This window comes from Lagenorhynchus albirostris, chromosome 2 (assembly GCF_949774975.1).
Source record: "Lagenorhynchus albirostris chromosome 2, mLagAlb1.1, whole genome shotgun sequence".
Taxonomy (NCBI): domain Eukaryota; kingdom Metazoa; phylum Chordata; class Mammalia; order Artiodactyla; family Delphinidae; genus Lagenorhynchus; species Lagenorhynchus albirostris.
This window is the reverse complement of record NC_083096.1, coordinates 3904911-3932771: the sequence shown is the minus strand read 5'-3', so window position 1 is coordinate 3932771 and position 27861 is coordinate 3904911.

Genomic DNA, 27861 nt, shown 5'->3' with positions numbered 1-27861 from the left:
TTGTTACTCAACGATATTCTAATATAAAATAAAAATGTGTAAAATTTAAATTAATTAATTAATTAGTTTAGAAAAGGAACAAAGTCCTAGTGTATACCAGAGGAAATTGTATTCAATATCCTGTGATAAACCACACTGGACAAGAAAATGAGAAAGAATGCAGAGACAGAAACATAGAGAGGTGTATAGCAATCAATTTTCTATACAGCAAAAGTAACCAAACATTGTAAATCAACTGTACATCAAGTGAATCAATTAAACAAAGACCGAGAGACAAATAAAAGCAAAAACACAATGACCCAAAACCTATGGGATGCAGCAAAAGCTGTTCTAAGAGGGAAGTTGTTCGTGATACAAGCTAACAAGAAGAAAGAGCTTCAATAAATGACGTAACTTTACACCTAACGTAACTAGAGATAAATGAACAAACAAAACCCCAACTTAGTCGAAGGAAAGAAATCATAATGATCTGAGCAGAAACGTATGAAATAGAGCCTAAAAAACAAACAACAAACACAGAAAAGATCAATGAAACTAAAACCTGGTTCACTGAAAAGATAAACAATATTCATAATCCTTAGCCAGACTCATCAGGAGAAAAAGCGAGAGGGCCCAAACCAATAAATGCAGAAATGAAAAAGAAGTTACAACTGACATCACAGATATACAAAGAACACTAAGAGACTACAATGAGCAACTATTTGCCAATAAAATGGAAAATCTACAGCAAATGAACACATTTTTATAGAGGTACAATCACCCAGAACTGAACCAGGAAGAACTGGAATATATGAACTGACCAATTACCACTCCTGAAATTGAATCAGTAATTTACAAAGTCCCAAGAAACAGAAACCCAGGACCAGATGGCTTCACAGGGAATTTCTACCATACATTTAGAGAAGAGTTAACACACATCCTTCTGCAAATCTTCCCAAAATTTGCAGAGGTAGGAGCACTTCTGAACTCATTCTATGAGGCCACAATCTCCGTGATTAAAACAAAAAACATAGACAAAAATATCATACACAGGAAAGATAATGACAGGCCCATATCACACATGAACATAACGCCAAAATCATGAACACAATATTAGCAAACAGAATCCATCAATACATTAAAAGGATTACACATCATGATCAAGTGGGATTTACCCCAGAGATGCAAGGATTTTTCAATATCCACAAATCAATCAGTGTGATACATCAATTGAACATAAAGAACACATGATCCTCTCTAGAGAGGGAGGGAAAGCTTTTGATAAAATTCAACATCCATTTATGATAAAAAACAAAACAAAACTCTGTAGACGGTGAGCACAGAAGAAACATACCTCAATGTAATAAAGGTCATATATGACAAACCCAGCACTAGTATCATACTTGATGGTGAAAAGCTGAAAGAATTTTCTCTAAGATAATGAACAACAAGATCATGAACATGCCCATTCTCACCACTTTTATATAACATAAGTATCAAAGTCCTAGCCAGAGCAACAGAGGAGAAAAATGAAAAAAAGAATCCAACTTGGAAAAGAAGAAGTAAACCTGTCATGTTTTGCAGATGACATGCTAGTACACATAGAAAAGTCTAAAGAGGCAAACAGAAAACTGCTAAAACTCATCAATGAATTCAGTAAAGTTGCAGGATACAAAATTATTACAGAGAAATATGCTTCATTTCCATACACTATCAGTGATAGATCCGAAGGGGAAACTCAGGAAACAATCCCATTTACCATAGCATCAAATAGAAGAAAATAGTTTAGAAATCAACCCACCTAAGGAGGGAAAAGAACCTTACTCCAAAAACTATAAGATAGTGATGAAAGAAATTAAAGCCGACAAACACTGATGGAAGAAAGACCTGTTCTTCATTGGGAAGAATCAATATGGTTAAAATTATCACACTTTTCAGAACGATCTACAGATCCAATGAAATCCCTATCAGATGACCAAGGGCATTTTTCACAGACCTAGAACACAAAAAATTTAAATTTGTATGGAAACACAAAGGACCCTGAGTGACCAAAACAATCTTGGGAAAGAGGAAAGAAGCTGAAGGGATCACTCTCCCTGTCTTCAGACTATATTACCAGGGTACAGTAATCCAAACAGTATGGAAACTGGCAAAAAAACCCAACATATAGATCAATGAAACAGGAAAGAAAGCACAGAAATAAACCATTCAGCTATGGTCAATTAATTTAAGACAAAGGAGGCAAGAATATACGATGGAGAAAATACCGTCTATTCAGTAAGTGGTACTGGGAAAACTGGACAGCTACATGTAAAGAATGAAAGTAGAACATTCTTAAGAACCTATCCCAAAATAAACACAATATGAATTAAAAAGCTAACTGGAGAACTGGATACCAGAAGACTCCCAGAGGAAAACTTAGAACACACTTTGACATAAATTGCAGCAATATCTTTCTAGTTTTGGCTCCTAGGGTAATGGAAATAAAAACAGAAATCAACAAATAGGACCTAATCAAACTCAAAAGTGTTGGCACAGCAAAGGAAACCATAAACAAAAAGGAAAGACAACCTATAGACTGGGAGAAAATATTTGCAAATGAGGCAACTGACAAGGCCTTAATTTCCAAAATATACAAACATCTCATACAACTGAACAACCAAACACCAAAGTGACCCAATCAAAGAATGGGCAGAAGAACTACAACGACATTTCTCAAAAACATACAAATGGCCAAATGGGCACATGAAAACATTCTCAACATCAGTAATGATTAAAGAAATGCAAATCAAAACTACAATGAGGCACCACCTCACAAAGGTCAGAATGGCCATCATTAAAATGTCTATACATACCAAATGCTGGAGAGGGTGTGGAGAAAAGGGAACCCTCCTGCACTGTGCCTAGGAATGTAAATTGGTGCAGCCGCTTTGGAAGACAGTATGGAGCTTATTGAAACAACTAAAAATTGACTTGTCATATGCTCCAGCAACCCAACTCCTGGGTATATAACCAGAGAACCTTCTAATTCAAGAAGGTACGTGAATCCCTATGTGCACAGCAGCACTATGAACCATAGCCAAGACATGGAAGCAATCCAAATGTTCACTGACACATGAATGGCTAAAGCATTTGTGGTATATGTATACAATGGAATACTACTCAGCCATAACAAAGGATGAAGAAATGCCATTTGCCGCAACATGAATGGAGCTAGAGATTATCACACTAAGTGAAGCAAGTCACAAAGAGAAGGAGAAATACCATATGTTATCACGTATATGTGGAATGAAAAATCTGACACAGAAGAACTTATCTCCATAAAAGAAACAGACTCACAGACATAGAGAACAGAATGGTTGTTGCCAGGGAGAGGGGAGGCATGGAAGAGATGGATTTTGAGTTTGGGCTTAGCAGATGCAAACTATTATACATAGAATGGGGAAAGAACAAGGTCATGGAGAAAAGGCAACCCTCCTATACTCTTGAAGGAAATGTCAATTGGTACAGACACTATAGAGAACAGTATGGGGTTCCTTAAAAAACTAAAAGTAGAGCTACCATATGATCCAGCAGGCCCACTCCTGGGCATATATTCAGAGTAATACATACTTCTAAAGGATACATGCCTCCCAATATTCATTGCAGCACTCTTTACAATAGTCAAGACACAGAAGCAACCAAAATGTCCATTGACAGAACAATGGATGAAGGAGATGTGGGACATATATACAATGGAATATTACTCAGCCAACAAAAATAATGAAATGATGCCATTTACAGCAAGATGGATGGACCTGGAGATTATCCTACTAAGTGAAGCAAAAATATCATACAATATTGCTTATATACGGAATCTAAAAGGAAATGATAGAAATGAACTTATTTACAAAGAGAAACAGACTCACAGACATAGATTACACACTTATGGTGATCAGAGGGAATGGGGTGGGGGGAAGGGATAGATTGGGAGTTTAGGATTTACATGTACACACTCTCGTATTCAAACAGATAACAAATAAGGACCTACAGTATAGTACAGGGAGTTTGCTCAATATTTTGTAATAACCTAAATGGGAGTTAATATGAAAACGAATAGGTCCATATTATAATGTATACCTGATTCACTTTGCTGCACACCTGCAACTAACACAGCATTGTTACTCAACGATATTCCAATATAAAATAAAAATTAGTAAAATTTAAATTAATTAATTAATTAATTAAGAAAGGAACAAAGTCCTAGTGTATACCAGAGGAAATTATATTCAATATCCTGTGATAAACCACACTGGACAAGAAAATGAGAAAGAATGCAGAGACAGAAACATAGAGAGGTGTATAGCAATCAATTTTCTATACAGCAAAAGTAACCAAACATTGTAAATCAACTATACTTCAAATAAATCAATTAAACAAAGACCTAGAGACAAATAAAAGCAAAAACACAATGACCCAAAACCTATGGGATGCAGCAAAAGCTGTTCTAAGAGGGAAGTTGTTCGTGATACAAGCTAACAAGAAGAAAAAGCTTCAATAAATGACGTAACTTTACACCTAACGTAACTAGAGAAAAATGAACAAACAAAACCCCAACTTAGTCGAAGGAAAGAAATCATAATGATCTGAGCAGAAACGTATGAAATAGAGCCTAAAAAACAAAAAACAAACACAGAAAAGATCAATGAAACTGAAACCTGGTTCATTGAAAAGATAAACAATATTCATAATCCTTAGCCAGACTCATCAGGAGAAAAAGCGAGAGGCCCAAACCAATAAATGTAGAAATGGAAAAGAAGTTACAACTGACATCACAGATATACAAAGAACACTAAGAGACTACAATGAACAACTATTTGCCAATAAAATGGAAAATCTACAGCAAATGAACACATTTTTATAGAGGTACAATCACCCAGAACTGAACCAGGAAGAACTGGAATATATGAACTGACCAATTACCACTCCTGAAATTGAATCAGTAATTTACAAAGTCCCAAGAAACAGAAACCCAGGACCAGATGGCTTCACAGGGAATTTCTACCATACATTTAGAGAAGAGTTAACACACATCCTTCTGCAAATCTTCCCAAAATTTGCAGAGGTAGGAGCACTTCTGAACTCATTCTATGAGGCCACAATCTCCGTGATTAAAACAAAAAACATAGACAAAAATATCATACACAGGAAAGATAATGACAGGCCCATATCACAGATGAACATAACACCAAAATCATGAACACAATATTAGCAAACAGAATCCATCAATACATTAAAAGGATTATACATCATCATCAAGTGGGATTTACACCAGAGATGCAAGGATTTTTCAATATCCACAAATCAATCAGTGTGATACATCAATTGAACATAAAGAACATATGATCCTCTCTAGAGAGGGAGGGAAAGCTTTTGATAAAATTCAACATCCATTTATGATAAAAAACAAAACAAAACTCTGTAGACGGTGAGCACAGAAGAAACATACCTCAATGTAATAAAGGTCATAAATAACAAACACAGCACTAGTATCATACTTGATGGTGAAAAGCTGAAAGAATTTTCTCTAAGATAATGAATAACAATATCGTGAACATGCCAATTCTCACCACTTTTATATAACATAAGTATCAAAGTCCTAGCCAGAGCAACAGAGGAGAAAAATGAAAAAAAGAATCCAACATGGAAAAGAAGAAGTAAACCTGTCATGTTTTGCAGATGACATGCTAGTACACATAGAAAAGTCTAAAGAGGCAAACAGAAAACTGCTAAAACTCATCAATGAATTCAGTAAAGTTGCAGGATACAAAATTATTACAGAGAAATATGCTTCATTTCCATACACTATCAGTGATAGATCCGAAGGGGAAACTCAGGAAACAATCCCATTTACCATAGCATCAAATAGAAGAAAACAGTTTAGAAATCAACCCACCTAAGGAGGGAAAAGAACCTTACTCCAAAAACTGTAAGATAGTGATGAAAGAAATTAAAGCCGACAAACACTGATGGAAAGAAAGACCTGTTCGTGATTGGGAAGAATCAATATTGTTAAAATTATCACACTGTTCAGAATGATCTACAGATCCAATGAAATCCCTATCTAATGACCAAGGGCATTTTTCGCAGAACTAGAACACAAAAAATTTAAATATGTATGGAAACACAAAGGACCCTGAGTGACCAAAACAATCTTGGGAAAGAGGAAAGAAGCTGAAGGGATCACTCGCCCTGTCTTCAGACTATATTACCAGGCTACAGTAAGCAAAACAGTATGGAATACTGGCTAAAAAAACCCCAACATATAGATCAATGGAACAGGAAAGAAAGCACAGAAATAAGCCATTCAGCTATGGTCAATTAATTTAAGACAAAGGAGGCAAGAATATACGATGGAGAAAATACCGTCTATTCAATAAGTGGTGCTGGTAAAATGGACAGCTACATGTAAAGAATGAAAGTAGAACATTCTTAAGACCTTATCCCAAAATAAACACAAAATGAATTAAAAAGCTAACTGGAGAACTGGATACTACAAGACTCCCAGAGGAAAACCTAGACAGAACACACTTTGATATAAATTGCAGCAATATCTTTCTAGTTTTGGCTCCTAGGGTAATGGAAATAAAAACAGAAATCAACAAATAGGACCTAATCAAACTCAAAAGTGTTGGCACAGCAAAGGAAACCATAAACGAAAAGGAAAGACAACCTACAGACTGGGAGAAAATATTTGCAAATGAGGCAACTGACAAGGCCTTAATTTCCAAAATATACAAACATCTCATACAACTGAACAACCAAAAAGCAAAGCGACCCAATCACAAAATGGGCAGGAGAACTACGACAACATTTCTGAAAAACATACAAATGGCCAAACGGGCACATGGAAACATTCTCAACATCAGTAATTATTAAAGAAATGCAAATCAAAACTACAATGAGGCACCACCTCACAAAGGTCAGAATGGCCATCATTAAAATGTCTATACATTCCAAATGCTGGAGAGGGTGTGGAGAAAAGGGAACCCTCCTACACTGTGCCTAGGAATGTAAATTGGTGCAGCCGCTTTGGAAAACACTATGGAGCTTATTGAAAACACTAAAAATTGACTTGTCATATGCTCCAGCAACCCAACTCCTGGGTATATAACCAGAGAACCTTCTAATTCAAGAAGGTGCGTGAATCCCTATGTGCACAGCAACACTATTAACCATAGACAAGACATGGAAGCAACCCAAATGTTCACTGACACATGAATGGCTAAAGCATCTGTGGTATATGTATACAATGGAATACTACTCACCCATAACAAAGGATGAAATAATGCCATTTGCCGCAACATGAATGGAGCTAGAGATTATCACACTAAGTGAAGCAAGTCACAAAGAGAAGGAGAAATACCAAATGTTATCACGTATATGTGGAATGAAAAATCTGACACAGAAGAACTTATCTCCATAAAAGAAACAGACTCACAGACATAGAGAACAGAATGGTTGTTGCCAGGGAGAGGGGAGGCATGGAAGAGATGGATTTTGAGTTTGGGCTTAGCAGATGCAAACTATTATACATAGAATGGGGAAAGAACAAGGACATGGAGAAAAGGCAACCCTCCTATACTCTTGAAGGAAAAGTAAATTGGTACAGACACTATAGAGATCAGTATGGGGTTCCTTAAATAACTAAAAATAGAGCTACCATATGATGCAGAAAGCACACTCCTTGGCATATATTCAGAGTAATACCTAGTTCTAAAGGATACATGCCTCCCAATATCCATTGCAGCACTCTTTATAATAGTCAAGACACAGAAGCAACCAAAATGTCCATTGACAGAACAGTGGATGAAGGAGATGTGGGACATATATACAATGGAATATTACTCAGCCAACAAAAATAATGAAATGATGCCATTTACAGCAAGATGGATGGACCTGGAGATTATCCTACTAAGTGAAGTAAAAATATCATACAATATTGCTTATATACGGAATTTAAAAGGAAATGATTGAAATGAACTTATTTACAAAAGAGAAACAGGCTCACAGACATAGATTACACACTTATGGTAATCAGAGGGAATGGGGTGGGGGGAAGGGATAGATTGGGAGTTTAGGATTTACATGTACACACTTTCGTATTAAAAGAGATAACAAATAAGGACCTACTGTATAGTACAGGGATTTTGCTCAATATTTTTTAATAACATAAATGGGAATTAATATGAAAATGAATAGTTATATATTATAATGTATAACTGAATCACTTTGCTGCACACCTGCAACTAACACAGCATTGTTACTCAACGATATTCTAATATAAAATAAAAATGTGTAAAATTTAAATTAATTAATTAATTAGTTTAGAAAAGGAACAAAGTCCTAGTGTATACCAGAGGAAATTGTATTCAATATCCTGTGATAAACCACACTGGACAAGAAAATGAGAAAGAATGCAGAGACAGAAACATAGAGAGGTGTATAGCAATCAATTTTCTATACAGCAAAAGTAACCAAACATTGTAAATCAACTGTACATCAAGTGAATCAATTAAACAAAGACCGAGAGACAAATAAAAGCAAAAACACAATGACCCAAAACCTATGGGATGCAGCAAAAGCTGTTCTAAGAGGGAAGTTGTTCGTGATACAAGCTAACAAGAAGAAAGAGCTTCAATAAATGACGTAACTTTACACCTAACGTAACTAGAGATAAATGAACAAACAAAACCCCAACTTAGTCGAAGGAAAGAAATCATAATGATCTGAGCAGAAACGTATGAAATAGAGCCTAAAAATCAAACAACAAACACAGAAAAGATCAATGAAACTAAAACCTGGTTCACTGAAAAGATAAACAATATTCATAATCCTTAGCCAGACTCATCAGGAGAAAAAGCGAGAGGGCCCAAACCAATAAATGCAGAAATGAAAAAGAAGTTACAACTGACATCACAGATATACAAAGAACACTAAGAGACTACAATGAGCAACTATTTGCCAATAAAATGGAAAATCTACAGCAAATGAACACATTTTTATAGAGGTACAATCACCCAGAACTGAACCAGGAAGAACTGGAATATATGAACTGACCAATTACCACTCCTGAACTTGAATCAGTAATTTACAAATTCCCAAGAAACAGAAACCCAGGACCAGATGGCTTCACAGGGAATTTCTACCATACATTTAGAGAAGAGTTAACACACATCCTTCTGCAAATCTTCCCAAAATTTGCAGAGGTAGGAGCACTTCTGAACTCATTCTATGAGGCCACAATCTCCGTGATTAAAACAAAAAACATAGACAAAAATATCATACACAGGAAAGATAATGACAGGCCCATATCACACATGAACATAACGCCAAAATCATGAACACAATATTAGCAAACAGAATCCATCAATACATTAAAAGGATTACACATCATGATCAAGTGGGATTTACCCCAGAGATGCAAGGATTTTTCAATATCCACAAATCAATCAGTGTGATACATCAATTGAACATAAAGAACACATGATCCTCTCTAGAGAGGGAGGGAAAGCTTTTGATAAAATTCAACATCCATTTATGATAAAAAACAAAACAAAACTCTGTAGACGGTGAGCACAGAAGAAACATACCTCAATGTAATAAAGGTCATATATGACAAACCCAGCACTAGTATCATACTTGCTGGTGAAAAGCTGAAAGAATTTTCTCTAAGATAATGAACAACAAGATCATGAACATGCCCATTCTCACCACTTTTATATAACATAAGTATCAAAGTCCTAGCCAGAGCAACAGAGGAGAAAAATGAAAAAAAGAATCCAACTTGGAAAAGAAGAAGTAAACCTGTCATGTTTTGCAGATGACATGCTAGTACACATAGAAAAGTCTAAAGAGGCAAACAGAAAACTGCTAAAACTCATCAATGAATTCAGTAAAGTTGCAGGATACAAAATTATTACAGAGAAATCTGCTTCATTTCCATACACTATCAGTGATAGATCCGAAGGGGAAACTCAGGAAACAATCCCATTTACCATAGCATCAAATAGAAGAAAATAGTTTAGAAATCAACCCACCTAAGGAGGGAAAAGAACCTTACTCCAAAAACTATAAGATAGTGATGAAAGAAATTAAAGCCGACAAACACTGATGGAAGAAAGACCTGTTCTTCATTGGGAAGAATCAATATGGTTAAAATTATCACACTTTTCAGAACGATCTACAGATCCAATGAAATCCCTATCAGATGACCAAGGGCATTTTTCACAGACCTAGAACACAAAAAATTTAAATTTGTATGGAAACACAAAGGACCCTGAGTGACCAAAACAATCTTGGGAAAGAGGAAAGAAGCTGAAGGGATCACTCTCCCTGTCTTCAGACTATATTACCAGGGTACAGTAATCCAAACAGTATGGAAACTGGCAAAAAAACCCAACATATAGATCAATGAAACAGGAAAGAAAGCACAGAAATAAACCATTCAGCTATGGTCAATTAATTTAAGACAAAGGAGGCAAGAATATACGATGGAGAAAATACCGTCTATTCAGTAAGTGGTACTGGGAAAACTGGACAGCTACATGTAAAGAATGAAAGTAGAACATTCTTAAGAACCTATCCCAAAATAAACACAATATGAATTAAAAAGCTAACTGGAGAACTGGATACCAGAAGACTCCCAGAGGAAAACTTAGAACACACTTTGACATAAATTGCAGCAATATCTTTCTAGTTTTGGCTCCTAGGGTAATGGAAATAAAAACAGAAATCAACAAATAGGACCTAATCAAACTCAAAAGTGTTGGCACAGCAAAGGAAACCATAAACAAAAAGGAAAGACAACCTATAGACTGGGAGAAAATATTTGCAAATGAGGCAACTGACAAGGCCTTAATTTCCAAAATATACAAACATCTCATACAACTGAACAACCAAACACCAAAGTGACCCAATCAAAGAATGGGCAGAAGAACTACAACGACATTTCTCAAAAACATACAAATGGCCAAACGGGCACATGAAAACATTCTCAACATCAGTAATGATTAAAGAAATGCAAATCAAAACTACAATGAGGCACCACCTCACACAGGTCAGAATGGCCATCATTAAAATGTCTATACATACCAAATGCTGGAGAGGGTGTGGAGAAAAGGGAACCCTCCTGCACTGTGCCTAGGAATGTAAATTGGTGCAGCCGCTTTGGAAGACAGTATGGAGCTTATTGAAACAACTAAAAATTGACTTGTCATATGCTCCAGCAACCCAACTCCTGGGTATATAACCAGAGAACCTTCTAATTCAAGAAGGTACGTGAATCCCTATGTGCACAGCAGCACTATGAACCATAGCCAAGACATGGAAGCAATCCAAATGTTCACTGACACATGAATGGCTAAAGCATTTGTGGTATATGTATACAATGGAATACTACTCAGCCATAACAAAGGATGAAGAAATGCCATTTGCCGCAACATGAATGGAGCTAGAGATTATCACACTAAGTGAAGCAAGTCACAAAGAGAAGGAGAAATACCATATGTTATCACGTATATGTGGAATGAAAAATCTGACACAGAAGAACTTATCTCCATAAAAGAAACAGACTCACAGACATAGAGAACAGAATGGTTGTTGCCAGGGAGAGGGGAGGCATGGAAGAGATGGATTTTGAGTTTGGGCTTAGCAGATGCAAACTATTATACATAGAATGGGGAAAGAACAAGGTCATGGAGAAAAGGCAACCCTCCTATACTCTTGAAGGAAATGTCAATTGGTACAGACACTATAGAGAACAGTATGGGGTTCCTTAAAAAACTAAAAGTAGAGCTACCATATGATCCAGCAGGCCCACTCCTGGGCATATATTCAGAGTAATACATACTTCTAAAGGATACATGCCTCCCAATATTCATTGCAGCACTCTTTACAATAGTCAAGACACAGAAGCAACCAAAATGTCCATTGACAGAACAATGGATGAAGGAGATGTGGGACATATATACAATGGAATATTACTCAGCCAACAAAAATAATGAAATGATGCCATTTACAGCAAGATGGATGGACCTGGAGATTATCCTACTAAGTGAAGCAAAAATATCATACAATATTGCTTATATACGGAATCTAAAAGGAAATGATAGAAATGAACTTATTTACAAAGAGAAACAGACTCACAGACATAGATTACACACTTATGGTGATCAGAGGGAATGGGGTGGGGGGAAGGGATAGATTGGGAGTTTAGGATTTACATGTACACACTCTCGTATTCAAACAGATAACAAATAAGGACCTACAGTATAGTACAGGGAGTTTGCTCAATATTTTGTAATAACCTAAATGGGAGTTAATATGAAAACGAATAGGTCCATATTATAATGTATACCTGATTCACTTTGCTGCACACCTGCAACTAACACAGCATTGTTACTCAACGATATTCCAATATAAAATAAAAATTAGTAAAATTTAAATTAATTAATTAATTAATTAAGAAAGGAACAAAGTCCTAGTGTATACCAGAGGAAATTATATTCAATATCCTGTGATAAACCACACTGGACAAGAAAATGAGAAAGAATGCAGAGACAGAAACATAGAGAGGTGTATAGCAATCAATTTTCTATACAGCAAAAGTAACCAAACATTGTAAATCAACTATACTTCAAATAAATCAATTAAACAAAGACCTAGAGACAAATAAAAGCAAAAACACAATGACCCAAAACCTATGGGATGCAGCAAAAGCTGTTCTAAGAGGGAAGTTGTTCGTGATACAAGCTAACAAGAAGAAAAAGCTTCAATAAATGACGTAACTTTACACCTAACGTAACTAGAGAAAAATGAACAAACAAAACCCCAACTTAGTCGAAGGAAAGAAATCATAATGATCTGAGCAGAAACGTATGAAATAGAGCCTAAAAAACAAAAAACAAACACAGAAAAGATCAATGAAACTGAAACCTGGTTCATTGAAAAGATAAACAATATTCATAATCCTTAGCCAGACTCATCAGGAGAAAAAGCGAGAGGCCCAAACCAATAAATGTAGAAATGGAAAAGAAGTTACAACTGACATCACAGATATACAAAGAACACTAAGAGACTACAATGAACAACTATTTGCCAATAAAATGGAAAATCTACAGCAAATGAACACATTTTTATAGAGGTACAATCACCCAGAACTGAACCAGGAAGAACTGGAATATATGAACTGACCAATTACCACTCCTGAAATTGAATCAGTAATTTACAAAGTCCCAAGAAACAGAAACCCAGGACCAGATGGCTTCACAGGGAATTTCTACCATACATTTAGAGAAGAGTTAACACACATCCTTCTGCAAATCTTCCCAAAATTTGCAGAGGTAGGAGCACTTCTGAACTCATTCTATGAGGCCACAATCTCCGTGATTAAAACAAAAAACATAGACAAAACTATCATACACAGGAAAGATAATGACAGGCCCATATCACAGATGAAAACACCAAAATCATGAACACAATATTAGCAAACAGAATCCATCAATACATTAAAAGGATTATACATCATCATCAAGTGGGATTTACACCAGAGATGCAAGGATTTTTCAATATCCACAAATCAATCAGTGTGATACATCAATTGAACATAAAGAACATATGATCCTCTCTAGAGAGGGAGGGAAAGCTTTTGATAAAATTCAACATCCATTTATGATAAAAAACAAAACAAAACTCTGTAGACGGTGAGCACAGAAGAAACATACCTCAATGTAATAAAGGTCATAAATAACAAACACAGCACTAGTATCATACTTGATGGTGAAAAGCTGAAAGAATTTTCTCTAAGATAATGAATAACAATATCGTGAACATGCCAATTCTCACCACTTTTATATAACATAAGTATCAAAGTCCTAGCCAGAGCAACAGAGGAGAAAAATGAAAAAAAGAATCCAACATGGAAAAGAAGAAGTAAACCTGTCATGTTTTGCAGATGACATGCTAGTACACATAGAAAAGTCTAAAGAGGCAAACAGAAAACTGCTAAAACTCATCAATGAATTCAGTAAAGTTGCAGGATACAAAATTATTACAGAGAAATATGCTTCATTTCCATACACTATCAGTGATAGATCCGAAGGGGAAACTCAGGAAACAATCCCATTTACCATAGCATCAAATAGAAGAAAACAGTTTAGAAATCAACCCACCTAAGGAGGGAAAAGAACCTTACTCCAAAAACTATAAGATAGTGATGAAAGAAATTAAAGCCGACAAACACTGATGGAAAGAAAGACCTGTTCGTGATTGGGAAGAATCAATATTGTTAAAATTATCACACTGTTCAGAATGATCTACAGATCCAATGAAATCCCTATCTAATGACCAAGGGCATTTTTCGCAGAACTAGAACACAAAAAATTTAAATATGTATGGAAACACAAAGGACCCTGAGTGACCAAAACAATCTTGGGAAAGAGGAAAGAAGCTGAAGGGATCACTCGCCCTGTCTTCAGACTATATTACCAGGCTACAGTAAGCAAAACAGTATGGAATACTGGCTAAAAAAACCCCAACATATAGATCAATGGAACAGGAAAGAAAGCACAGAAATAAGCCATTCAGCTATGGTCAATTAATTTAAGACAAAGGAGGCAAGAATATACGATGGAGAAAATACCGTCTATTCAATAAGTGGTGCTGGTAAAATGGACAGCTACATGTAAAGAATGAAAGTAGAACATTCTTAAGACCTTATCCCAAAATAAACACAAAATGAATTAAAAAGCTAACTGGAGAACTGGATACTACAAGACTCCCAGAGGAAAACCTAGACAGAACACACTTTGATATAAATTGCAGCAATATCTTTCTAGTTTTGGCTCCTAGGGTAATGGAAATAAAAACAGAAATCAACAAATAGGACCTAATCAAACTCAAAAGTGTTGGCACAGCAAAGGAAACCATAAACGAAAAGGAAAGACAACCTACAGACTGGGAGAAAATATTTGCAAATGAGGCAACTGACAAGGCCTTAATTTCCAAAATATACAAACATCTCATACAACTGAACAACCAAAAAGCAAAGTGACCCAATCACAAAATGGGCAGGAGAACTACGACAACATTTCTGAAAAACATACAAATGGCCAAACGGGCACATGAAAACATTCTCAACATCAGTAATTATTAAAGAAATGCAAATCAAAACTACAATGAGGCACCACCTCAGAAAGGTCAGAATGGCCATCATTAAAATGTCTATACATACCAAATGCTGGAGAGGGTGTGGAGAAAAGGGAACCCTCCTACACTGTGCCTAGGAATGTAAATTGGTGCAGCCGCTTTGGAAAACACTATGGAGCTTATTGAAAACACTAAAAATTGACTTGTCATATGCTCCAGCAACCCAACTCCTGGGTATATAACCAGAGAACCTTCTAATTCAAGAAGGTGCGTGAATCCCTATGTGCACAGCAACACTATTAACCATAGACAAGACATGGAAGCAACCCAAATGTTCACTGACACATGAATGGCTAAAGCATTTGTGGTATATGTATACAATGGAATACTACTCACCCATAACAAAGGATGAAATAATGCCATTTGCCGCAACATGAATGGAGCTAGAGATTATCACACTAAGTGAAGCAAGTCACAAAGAGAAGGAGAAATACCAAATGTTATCACGTATATGTGGAATGAAAAATCTGACACAGAAGAACTTATCTCCATAAAAGAAACAGACTCACAGACATAGAGAACAGAATGGTTGTTGCCAGGGAGAGGGGAGGCATGGAAGAGATGGATTTTGAGTTTGGGCTTAGCAGATGCAAACTATTATACATAGAATGGGGAAAGAACAAGGACATGGAGAAAAGGCAACCCTCCTATACTCTTGAAGGAAAAGTAAATTGGTACAGACACTATAGAGAACAGTATGGGGTTCCTTAAATAACTAAAAATAGAGCTACCATATGATGCAGAAAGCACACTCCTTGGCATATATTCAGAGTAATACATAGTTCTAAAGGATACATGCCTCCCAATATCCATTGCAGCACACTTTATAATAGTCAAGACACAGAAGCAACCAAAATGTCCATTGACAGAACAGTGGATGAAGGAGATGTGGGACATATATACAATGGAATATTACTCAGCCAACAAAAATAATGAAATGATGCCATTTACAGCAAGATGGATGGACCTGGAGATTATCCTACTAAGTGAAGTAAAAATATCATACAATATTGCTTATATACGGAATTTAAAAGGAAATGATTGAAATGAACTTATTTACAAAAGAGAAACAGGCTCACAGACATAGATTACACACTTATGGTAATCAGAGGGAATGGGGTGGGGGGAAGGGATAGATTGGGAGTTTAGGATTTACATGTACACACTTTCGTATTAAAAGAGATAACAAATAAGGACCTACTGTATAGTACAGGGATTTTGCTCAATATTTTTTAATAACATAAATGGGAATTAATATGAAAATGAATAGTTATATATTATAATGTATAACTGAATCACTTTGCTGCACACCTGCAACTAACACAGCATTGTTACTCAACGATATTCTAATATAAAATAAAAATGTGTAAAATTTAAATTAATTAATTAATTAGTTTAGAAAAGGAACAAAGTCCTAGTGTATACCAGAGGAAATTGTATTCAATATCCTGTGATAAACCACACTGGACAAGAAAATGAGAAAGAATGCAGAGACAGAAACATAGAGAGGTGTATAGCAATCAATTTTCTATACAGCAAAAGTAACCAAACATTGTAAATCAACTGTACATCAAGTGAATCAATTAAACAAAGACCGAGAGACAAATAAAAGCAAAAACACAATGACCCAAAACCTATGGGATGCAGCAAAAGCTGTTCTAAGAGGGAAGTTGTTCGTGATACAAGCTAACAAGAAGAAAGAGCTTCAATAAATGACGTAACTTTACACCTAACGTAACTAGAGATAAATGAACAAACAAAACCCCAACTTAGTCGAAGGAAAGAAATCATAATGATCTGAGCAGAAACGTATGAAATAGAGCCTAAAAATCAAACAACAAACACAGAAAAGATCAATGAAACTAAAACCTGGTTCACTGAAAAGATAAACAATATTCATAATCCTTAGCCAGACTCATCAGGAGAAAAAGCGAGAGGGCCCAAACCAATAAATGCAGAAATGAAAAAGAAGTTACAACTGACATCACAGATATACAAAGAACACTAAGAGACTACAATGAGCAACTATTTGCCAATAAAATGGAAAATCTACAGCAAATGAACACATTTTTATAGAGGTACAATCACCCAGAACTGAACCAGGAAGAACTGGAATATATGAACTGACCAATTACCACTCCTGAAATTGAATCAGTAATTTACAAAGTCCCAAGAAACAGAAACCCAGGACCAGATGGCTTCACAGGGAATTTCTACCATACATTTAGAGAAGAGTTAACACACATCCTTCTGCAAATCTTCCCAAAATTTGCAGAGGTAGGAGCACTTCTGAACTCATTCTATGAGGCCACAATCTCCGTGATTAAAACAAAAAACATAGACAAAAATATCATACACAGGAAAGATAATGACAGGCCCATATCACACATGAACATAACGCCAAAATCATGAACACAATATTAGCAAACAGAATCCATCAATACATTAAAAGGATTACACATCATGATCAAGTGGGATTTACCCCAGAGATGCAAGGATTTTTCAATATCCACCAATCAATCAGTGTGATACATCAACTGAACATAAAGAACACATGATCCTCTCTAGAGAGGGAGGGAAAGCTTTTGATAAAATTCAACATCCATTTATGATAAAAAACAAAACAAAACTCTGTAGACGGTGAGCACAGAAGAAACATACCTCAATGTAATAAAGGTCATATATGACAAGTCCAGCACTAGTATCATACTTGATGGTGAAAAGCTGAAAGAATTTTCTCTAAGATAATGAACAACAAGATCATGAACATGCCCATTCTCACCACTTTTATATAACATAAGTATCAAAGTCCTAGCCAGAGCAACAGAGGAGAAAAATGAAAAAAAGAATCCAACTTGGAAAAGAAGAAGTAAACCTGTCATGTTTTGCAGATGACATGCTAGTACACATAGAAAAGTCTAAAGAGGCAAAGAGAAAACTGCTAAAACTCATCAATGAATTCAGTAAAGTTGCAGGATACAAAATTATTACAGAGAAATCTGCTTCATTTCCATACACTATCAGTGATAGATCCGAAGGGGAAACTCAGGAAACAATCCCATTTACCATAGCATCAAATAGAAGAAAATAGTTTAGAAATCAACCCACCTAAGGAGGGAAAAGAACCTTACTCCAAAAACTATAAGATAGTGATGAAAGAAATTAAAGCCGACAAACACTGATGGAAGAAAGACCTGTTCTTCATTGGGAAGAATCAATATGGTTAAAATTATCACACTTTTCAGAACGATCTACAGATCCAATGAAATCCCTATCAGATGACCAAGGGCATTTTTCACAGACCTAGAACACAAAAAATTTAAATTTGTATGGAAACACAAAGGACCCTGAGTGACCAAAACAATCTTGGGAAAGAGGAAAGAAGCTGAAGGGATCACTCTCCCTGTCTTCAGACTATATTACCAGGGTACAGTAATCCAAACAGTATGGAAACTGGCAAAAAAACCCAACATATAGATCAATGAAACAGGAAAGAAAGCACAGAAATAAACCATTCAGCTATGGTCAATTAATTTAAGACAAAGGAGGCAAGAATATACGATGGAGAAAATACCGTCTATTCAGTAAGTGGTACTGGGAAAACTGGACAGCTACATGTAAAGAATGAAAGTAGAACATTCTTAAGAACCTATCCCAAAATAAACACAATATGAATTAAAAAGCTAACTGGAGAACTGGATACCAGAAGACTCCCAGAGGAAAACTTAGAACACACTTTGACATAAATTGCAGCAATATCTTTCTAGTTTTGGCTCCTAGGGTAATGGAAATAAAAACAGAAATCAACAAATAGGACCTAATCAAACTCAAAAGTGTTGGCACAGCAAAGGAAACCATAAACAAAAAGGAAAGACAACCTATAGACTGGGAGAAAATATTTGCAAATGAGGCAACTGACAAGGCCTTAATTTCCAAAATATACAAACATCTCATACAACTGAACAACCAAACACCAAAGTGACCCAATCAAAGAATGGGCAGAAGAACTACAACGACATTTCTCAAAAACATACAAATGGCCAAACGGGCACATGAAAACATTCTCAACATCAGTAATGATTAAAGAAATGCAAATCAAAACTACAATGAGGCACCACCTCACAAAGGTCAGAATGGCCATCATTAAAATGTCTATACATACCAAATGCTGGAGAGGGTGTGGAGAAAAGGGAACCCTCCTGCACTGTGCCTAGGAATGTAAATTGGTGCAGCCGCTTTGGAAGACAGTATGGAGCTTATTGAAACAACTAAAAATTGACTTGTCATATGCTCCAGCAACCCAACTCCTGGGTATATAACCAGAGAACCTTCTAATTCAAGAAGGTACGTGAATCCCTATGTGCACAGCAGCACTATGAACCATAGCCAAGACATGGAAGCAATCCAAATGTTCACTGACACATGAATGGCTAAAGCATTTGTGGTATATGTATACAATGGAATACTACTCAGCCATAACAAAGGATGAAGAAATGCCATTTGCCGCAACATGAATGGAGCTAGAGATTATCACACTAAGTGAAGCAAGTCACAAAGAGAAGGAGAAATACCATATGTTATCACGTATATGTGGAATGAAAAATCTGACACAGAAGAACTTATCTCCATAAAAGAAACAGACTCACAGACATAGAGAACAGAATGGTTGTTGCCAGGGAGAGGGGAGGCATGGAAGAGATGGATTTTGAGTTTGGGCTTAGCAGATGCAAACTATTATACATAGAATGGGGAAAGAACAAGGTCATGGAGAAAAGGCAACCCTCCTATACTCTTGAAGGAAATGTCAATTGGTACAGACACTATAGAGAACAGTATGGGGTTCCTTAAAAAACTAAAAGTAGAGCTACCATATGATCCAGCAGGCCCACTCCTGGGCATATATTCAGAGTAATACATACTTCTAAAGGATACATGCCTCCCAATATTCATTGCAGCACTCTTTACAATAGTCAAGACACAGAAGCAACCAAAATGTCCATTGACAGAACAATGGATGAAGGAGATGTGGGACATATATACAATGGAATATTACTCAGCCAACAAAAATAATGAAATGATGCCATTTACAGCAAGATGGATGGACCTGGAGATTATCCTACTAAGTGAAGCAAAAATATCATACAATATTGCTTATATACGGAATCTAAAAGGAAATGATAGAAATGAACTTATTTACAAAAGAAAAACAGACTCACAGACATAGATTACACACTTATGGTGATCAGAGGGAATGGGGTGGGGGGAAGGGATAGATTGGGAGTTTAGGATTTACATGTACACACTCTCGTATTCAAACACATAACAAATAAGGACCTACTGTATAGTACAGGGATTTTGCTCAATATTTTGTAATAACCTAAATGGGAGTTAATATGAAAACGAATAGGTCCATATTATAATGTATAACTGAATCACTTTGCTTCACACCTGCAACTAACACAGCATTGTTACTCAACGATATTCCAATCTAAAATAAAAATTTGTAAAATTTAAATTAATTAATTAATTTATGAAAGGAACAAATTCCTAGTGTATACCAGAGGAAATTATATTCAATATCCTGTGATAATCCACACTGGACAAGAAAATGAGAAAGAATGCAGAGACAGAAAGATAGAGAGGTGTATAGCAATCAATTTTCTATACAGCAAAAGTAACCAAACATTGTAAATCAACTATACTTCAAATAAATCAATTAAACAAAGACCTAGAGACAAATAAAAGCAAAAACAAAATGACCCAAAACCTATGGGATGCAGCAAAAGCTGTTCTAAGAGGGAAGTTGTTAGTGATACAAGCTAACAAGAAGAAAAAGCTTCAATAAATGACATAACTTTACACCTAACGTAACTAGAGAAAAATGAACAAACAAAACCCCAACTTAGTCGAAGGAAAGAAATCATAATGATCTGAGCAGAAACGTATGAAATAGAGCCTAAAAAACAAACAACAAACACAGAAAAGATCAATGAAACTAAAACCTGGTTCACTGAAAAGATAAACAATATTCATAATCCTTAGCCAGACTCATCAGGAGAAAAAGCGAGAGGGCCCAAACCAATAAATGCAGAAATGAAAAAGAAGTTACAACTGACATCACAGATATACAAAGAACACTAAGAGACTACAATGAGCAACTATTTGCCAATAAAATGGAAAATCTACAGCAAATGAACACATTTTTATAGAGGTACAATCACCCAGAACTGAACCAGGAAGAACTGGAATATATGAACTGACCAATTACCACTCCTGAAATTGAATCAGTAATTTACAAAGTCCCAAGAAACAGAAACCCAGGACCAGATGGCTTCACAGGGAATTTCTACCATACATTTAGAGAAGAGTTAACACACATCCTTCTGCAAATCTTCCCAAAATTTGCAGAGGTAGGAGCACTTCTGAACTCATTCTATGAGGCCACAATCTCCGTGATTAAAACAAAAAACATAGACAAAAATATCATACACAGGAAAGATAATGACAGGCCCATATCACACATGAACATAACGCCAAAATCATGAACACAATATTAGCAAACAGAATCCATCAATACATTAAAAGGATTACACATCATGATCAAGTGGGATTTACCCCAGAGATGCAAGGATTTTTCAATATCCACCAATCAATCAGTGTGATACATCAACTGAACATAAAGAACACATGATCCTCTCTAGAGAGGGAGGGAAAGCTTTTGATAAAATTCAACATCCATTTATGATAAAAAACAAAACAAAACTCTGTAGACGGTGAGCACAGAAGAAACATACCTCAATGTAATAAAGGTCATATATGACAAGTCCAGCACTAGTATCATACTTGATGGTGAAAAGCTGAAAGAATTTTCTCTAAGATAATGAACAACAAGATCATGAACATGCCCATTCTCACCACTTTTATATAACATAAGTATCAAAGTCCTAGCCAGAGCAACAGAGGAGAAAAATGAAAAAAAGAATCCAACTTGGAAAAGAAGAAGTAAACCTGTCATGTTTTGCAGATGACATGCTAGTACACATAGAAAAGTCTAAAGAGGCAAACAGAAAACTGCTAAAACTCATCAATGAATTCAGTAAAGTTGCAGGATACAAAATTATTACAGAGAAATCTGCTTCATTTCCATACACTATCAGTGATAGATCCGAAGGGGAAACTCAGGAAACAATCCCATTTACCATAGCATCAAATAGAAGAAAATAGTTTAGAAATCAACCCACCTAAGGAGGGAAAAGAACCTTACTCCAAAAACTATAAGATAGTGATGAAAGAAATTAAAGCCGACAAACACTGATGGAAGAAAGACCTGTTCTTCATTGGGAAGAATCAATATGGTTAAAATTATCACACTTTTCAGAACGATCTACAGATCCAATGAAATCCCTATCAGATGACCAAGGGCATTTTTCACAGACCTAGAACACAAAAAATTTAAATTTGTATGGAAACACAAAGGACCCTGAGTGACCAAAACAATCTTGGGAAAGAGGAAAGAAGCTGAAGGGATCACTCTCCCTGTCTTCAGACTATATTACCAGGGTACAGTAATCCAAACAGTATGGAAACTGGCAAAAAAACCCAACATATAGATCAATGAAACAGGAAAGAAAGCACAGAAATAAACCATTCAGCTATGGTCAATTAATTTAAGACAAAGGAGGCAAGAATATACGATGGAGAAAATACCGTCTATTCAGTAAGTGGTACTGGGAAAACTGGACAGCTACATGTAAAGAATGAAAGTAGAACATTCTTAAGAACCTATCCCAAAATAAACACAATATGAATTAAAAAGCTAACTGGAGAACTGGATACCAGAAGACTCCCAGAGGAAAACTTAGAACACACTTTGACATAAATTGCAGCAATATCTTTCTAGTTTTGGCTCCTAGGGTAATGGAAATAAAAACAGAAATCAACAAATAGGACCTAATCAAACTCAAAAGTGTTGGCACAGCAAAGGAAACCATAAACAAAAAGGAAAGACAACCTATAGACTGGGAGAAAATATTTGCAAATGAGGCAACTGACAAGGCCTTAATTTCCAAAATATACAAACATCTCATACAACTGAACAACCAAACACCAAAGTGACCCAATCAAAGAATGGGCAGAAGAACTACAACGACATTTCTCAAAAACATACAAATGGCCAAACGGGCACATGAAAACATTCTCAACATCAGTAATGATTAAAGAAATGCAAATCAAAACTACAATGAGGCACCACCTCACAAAGGTCAGAATGGCCATCATTAAAATGTCTATACATACCAAATGCTGGAGAGGGTGTGGAGAAAAGGGAACCCTCCTGCACTGTGCCTAGGAATGTAAATTGGTGCAGCCGCTTTGGAAGACAGTATGGAGCTTATTGAAACAACTAAAAATTGACTTGTCATATGCTCCAGCAACCCAACTCCTGGGTATATAACCAGAGAACCTTCTAATTCAAGAAGGTACGTGAATCCCTATGTGCACAGCAGCACTATGAACCATAGCCAAGACATGGAAGCAATCCAAATGTTCACTGACACATGAATGGCTAAAGCATTTGTGGTATATGTATACAATGGAATACTACTCAGCCATAACAAAGGATGAAGAAATGCCATTTGCCGCAACATGAATGGAGCTAGAGATTATCACACTAAGTGAAGCAAGTCACAAAGAGAAGGAGAAATACCATATGTTATCACGTATATGTGGAATGAAAAATCTGACACAGAAGAACTTATCTCCATAAAAGAAACAGACTCACAGACATAGAGAACAGAATGGTTGTTGCCAGGGAGAGGGGAGGCATGGAAGAGATGGATTTTGAGTTTGGGCTTAGCAGATGCAAACTATTATACATAGAATGGGGAAAGAACAAGGTCATGGAGAAAAGGCAACCCTCCTATACTCTTGAAGGAAATGTCAATTGGTACAGACACTATAGAGAACAGTATGGGGTTCCTTAAAAAACTAAAAGTAGAGCTACCATATGATCCAGCAGGCCCACTCCTGGGCATATATTCAGAGTAATACATACTTCTAAAGGATACATGCCTCCCAATATTCATTGCAGCACTCTTTACAATAGTCAAGACACAGAAGCAACCAAAATGTCCATTGACAGAACAATGGATGAAGGAGATGTGGGACATATATACAATGGAATATTACTCAGCCAACAAAAATAATGAAATGATGCCATTTACAGCAAGATGGATGGACCTGGAGATTATCCTACTAAGTGAAGCAAAAATATCATACAATATTGCTTATATACGGAATCTAAAAGGAAATGATAGAAATGAACTTATTTACAAAAGAAAAACAGACTCACAGACATAGATTACACACTTATGGTGATCAGAGGGAATGGGGTGGGGGGAAGGGATAGATTGGGAGTTTAGGATTTACAGGTACACACTCTCGTATTCAAACACATAACAAATAAGGACCTACTGTATAGTACAGGGATTTTGCTCAATATTTTGTAATAACCTAAATGGGAGTTAATATGAAAACGAATAGGTCCATATTATAATGTATAACTGAATCACTTTGCTTCACACCTGCAACTAACACAGCATTGTTACTCAACGATATTCCAATCTAAAATAAAAATTTGTAAAATTTAAATTAATTAATTAATTTATGAAAGGAACAAATTCCTAGTGTATACCAGAGGAAATTATATTCAATATCCTGTGATAATCCACACTGGACAAGAAAATGAGAAAGAATGCAGAGACAGAAAGATAGAGAGGTGTATAGCAATCAATTTTCTATACAGCAAAAGTAACCAAACATTGTAAATCAACTATACTTCAAATAAATCAATTAAACAAAGACCTAGAGACAAATAAAAGCAAAAACAAAATGACCCAAAACCTATGGGATGCAGCAAAAGCTGTTCTAAGAGGGAAGTTGTTAGTGATACAAGCTAACAAGAAGAAAAAGCTTCAATAAATGACATAACTTTACACCTAACGTAACTAGAGAAAAATGAACAAACAAAACCCCAACTTAGTCGAAGGAAAGAAATCATAATGATCTGAGCAGAAACGTATGAAATAGAGCCTAAAAAACAAACAACAAACACAGAAAAGATCAATGAAACTAAAACCTGGTTCACTGAAAAGATAAACAATATTCATAATCCTTAGCCAGACTCATCAGGAGAAAAAGCGAGAGGGCCCAAACCAATAAATGCAGAAATGAAAAAGAAGTTACAACTGACATCACAGATATACAAAGAACACTAAGAGACTACAATGAGCAACTATTTGCCAATAAAATGGAAAATCTACAGCAAATGAACACATTTTTATAGAGGTACAATCACCCAGAACTGAACCAGGAAGAACTGGAATATATGAACTGACCAATTACCACTCCTGAAATTGAATCAGTAATTTACAAAGTCCCAAGAAACAGAAACCCAGGACCAGATGGCTTCACAGGGAATTTCTACCATACATTTAGAGAAGAGTTAACACACATCCTTCTGCAAATCTTCCCAAAATTTGCAGAGGTAGGAGCACTTCTGAACTCATTCTATGAGGCCACAATCTCCGTGATTAAAACAAAAAACATAGACAAAAATATCATACACAGGAAAGATAATGACAGGCCCATATCACACATGAACATAACGCCAAAATCATGAACACAATATTAGCAAACAGAATCCATCAATACATTAAAAGGATTACACATCATGATCAAGTGGGATTTACCCCAGAGATGCAAGGATTTTTCAATATCCACCAATCAATCAGTGTGATACATCAATTGAACATAAAGAACACATGATCCTCTCTAGAGAGGGAGGGAAAGCTTTTGATAAAATTCAACATCCATTTATGATAAAAAACAAAACAAAACTCTGTAGACGGTGAGCACAGAAGAAACATACCTCAATGTAATAAAGGTCATATATGACAAACCCAGCACTAGTATCATACTTGATGGTGAAAAGCTGAAAGAATTTTCTCTAAGATAATGAACAACAAGATCATGAACATGCCCATTCTCACCACTTTTATATAACATAAGTATCAAAGTCCTAGCCAGAGCAACAGAGGAGAAAAATGAAAAAAAGAATCCAACTTGGAAAAGAAGAAGTAAACCTGTCATGTTTTGCAGATGACATGCTAGTACACATAGAAAAGTCTAAAGAGGCAAACAGAAAACTGCTAAAACTCATCAATGAATTCAGTAAAGTTGCAGGATACAAAATTATTACAGAGAAATCTGCTTCATTTCCATACACTATCAGTGATAGATCCGAAGGGGAAACTCAGGAAACAATCCCATTTACCATAGCATCAAATAGAAGAAAATAGTTTAGAAATCAACCCACCTAAGGAGGGAAAAGAACCTTACTCCAAAAACTATAAGACAGTGATGAAAGAAATTAAAGCCGACAAACACTGATGGAAGAAAGACCTGTTCTTCATTGGGAAGAATCAATATGGTTAAAATTATCACACTTTTCAGAACGATCTACAGATCCAATGAAATCCCTATCAGATGACCAAGGGCATTTTTCACAGACCTAGAACACAAAAAATTTAAATTTGTATGGAAACACAAAGGACCCTGAGTGACCAAAACAATCTTGGGAAAGAGGAAAGAAGCTGAAGGGATCACTCTCCCTGTCTTCAGACTATATTACCAGGGTACAGTAATCCAAACAGTATGGAAACTGGCAAAAAAACCCAACATACAGATCAATGAAACAGGAAAGAAAGCACAGAAATAAACCATTCAGCTATGGTCAATTAATTTAAGACAAAGGAGGCAAGAATATACGATGGAGAAAATACCGTCTATTCAGTAAGTGGTACTGGGAAAACTGGACAGCTACATGTAAAGAATGAAAGTAGAACATTCTTAAGAACCTATCCCAAAATAAACACAATATGAATTAAAAAGCTAACTGGAGAACTGGATACCAGAAGACTCCCAGAGGAAAACTTAGAACACACTTTGACATAAATTGCAGCAATATCTTTCTAGTTTTGGCTCCTAGGGTAATGGAAATAAAAACAGAAATCAACAAATAGGACCTAATCAAACTCAAAAGTGTTGGCACAGCAAAGGAAACCATAAACAAAAAGGAAAGACAACCTATAGACTGGGAGAAAATATTTGCAAATGAGGCAACTGACAAGGCCTTAATTTCCAAAATATACAAACATCTCATACAACTGAACAACCAAACACCAAAGTGACCCAATCAAAGAATGGGCAGAAGAACTACAACGACATTTCTCAAAAACATACAAATGGCCAAACGGGCACATGAAAACATTCTCAACATCAGTAATGATTAAAGAAATGCAAATCAAAACTACAATGAGGCACCACCTCACAAAGGTCAGAATGGCCATCATTAAAATGTCTATACATACCAAATGCTGGAGAGGGTGTGGAGAAAAGGGAACCCTCCTGCACTGTGCCTAGGAATGTAAATTGGTGCAGCCGCTTTGGAAGACAGTATGGAGCTTATTGAAACAACTAAAAATTGACTTGTCATATGCTCCAGCAACCCAACTCCTGGGTATATAACCAGAGAACCTTCTAATTCAAGAAGGTACGTGAATCCCTATGTGCACAGCA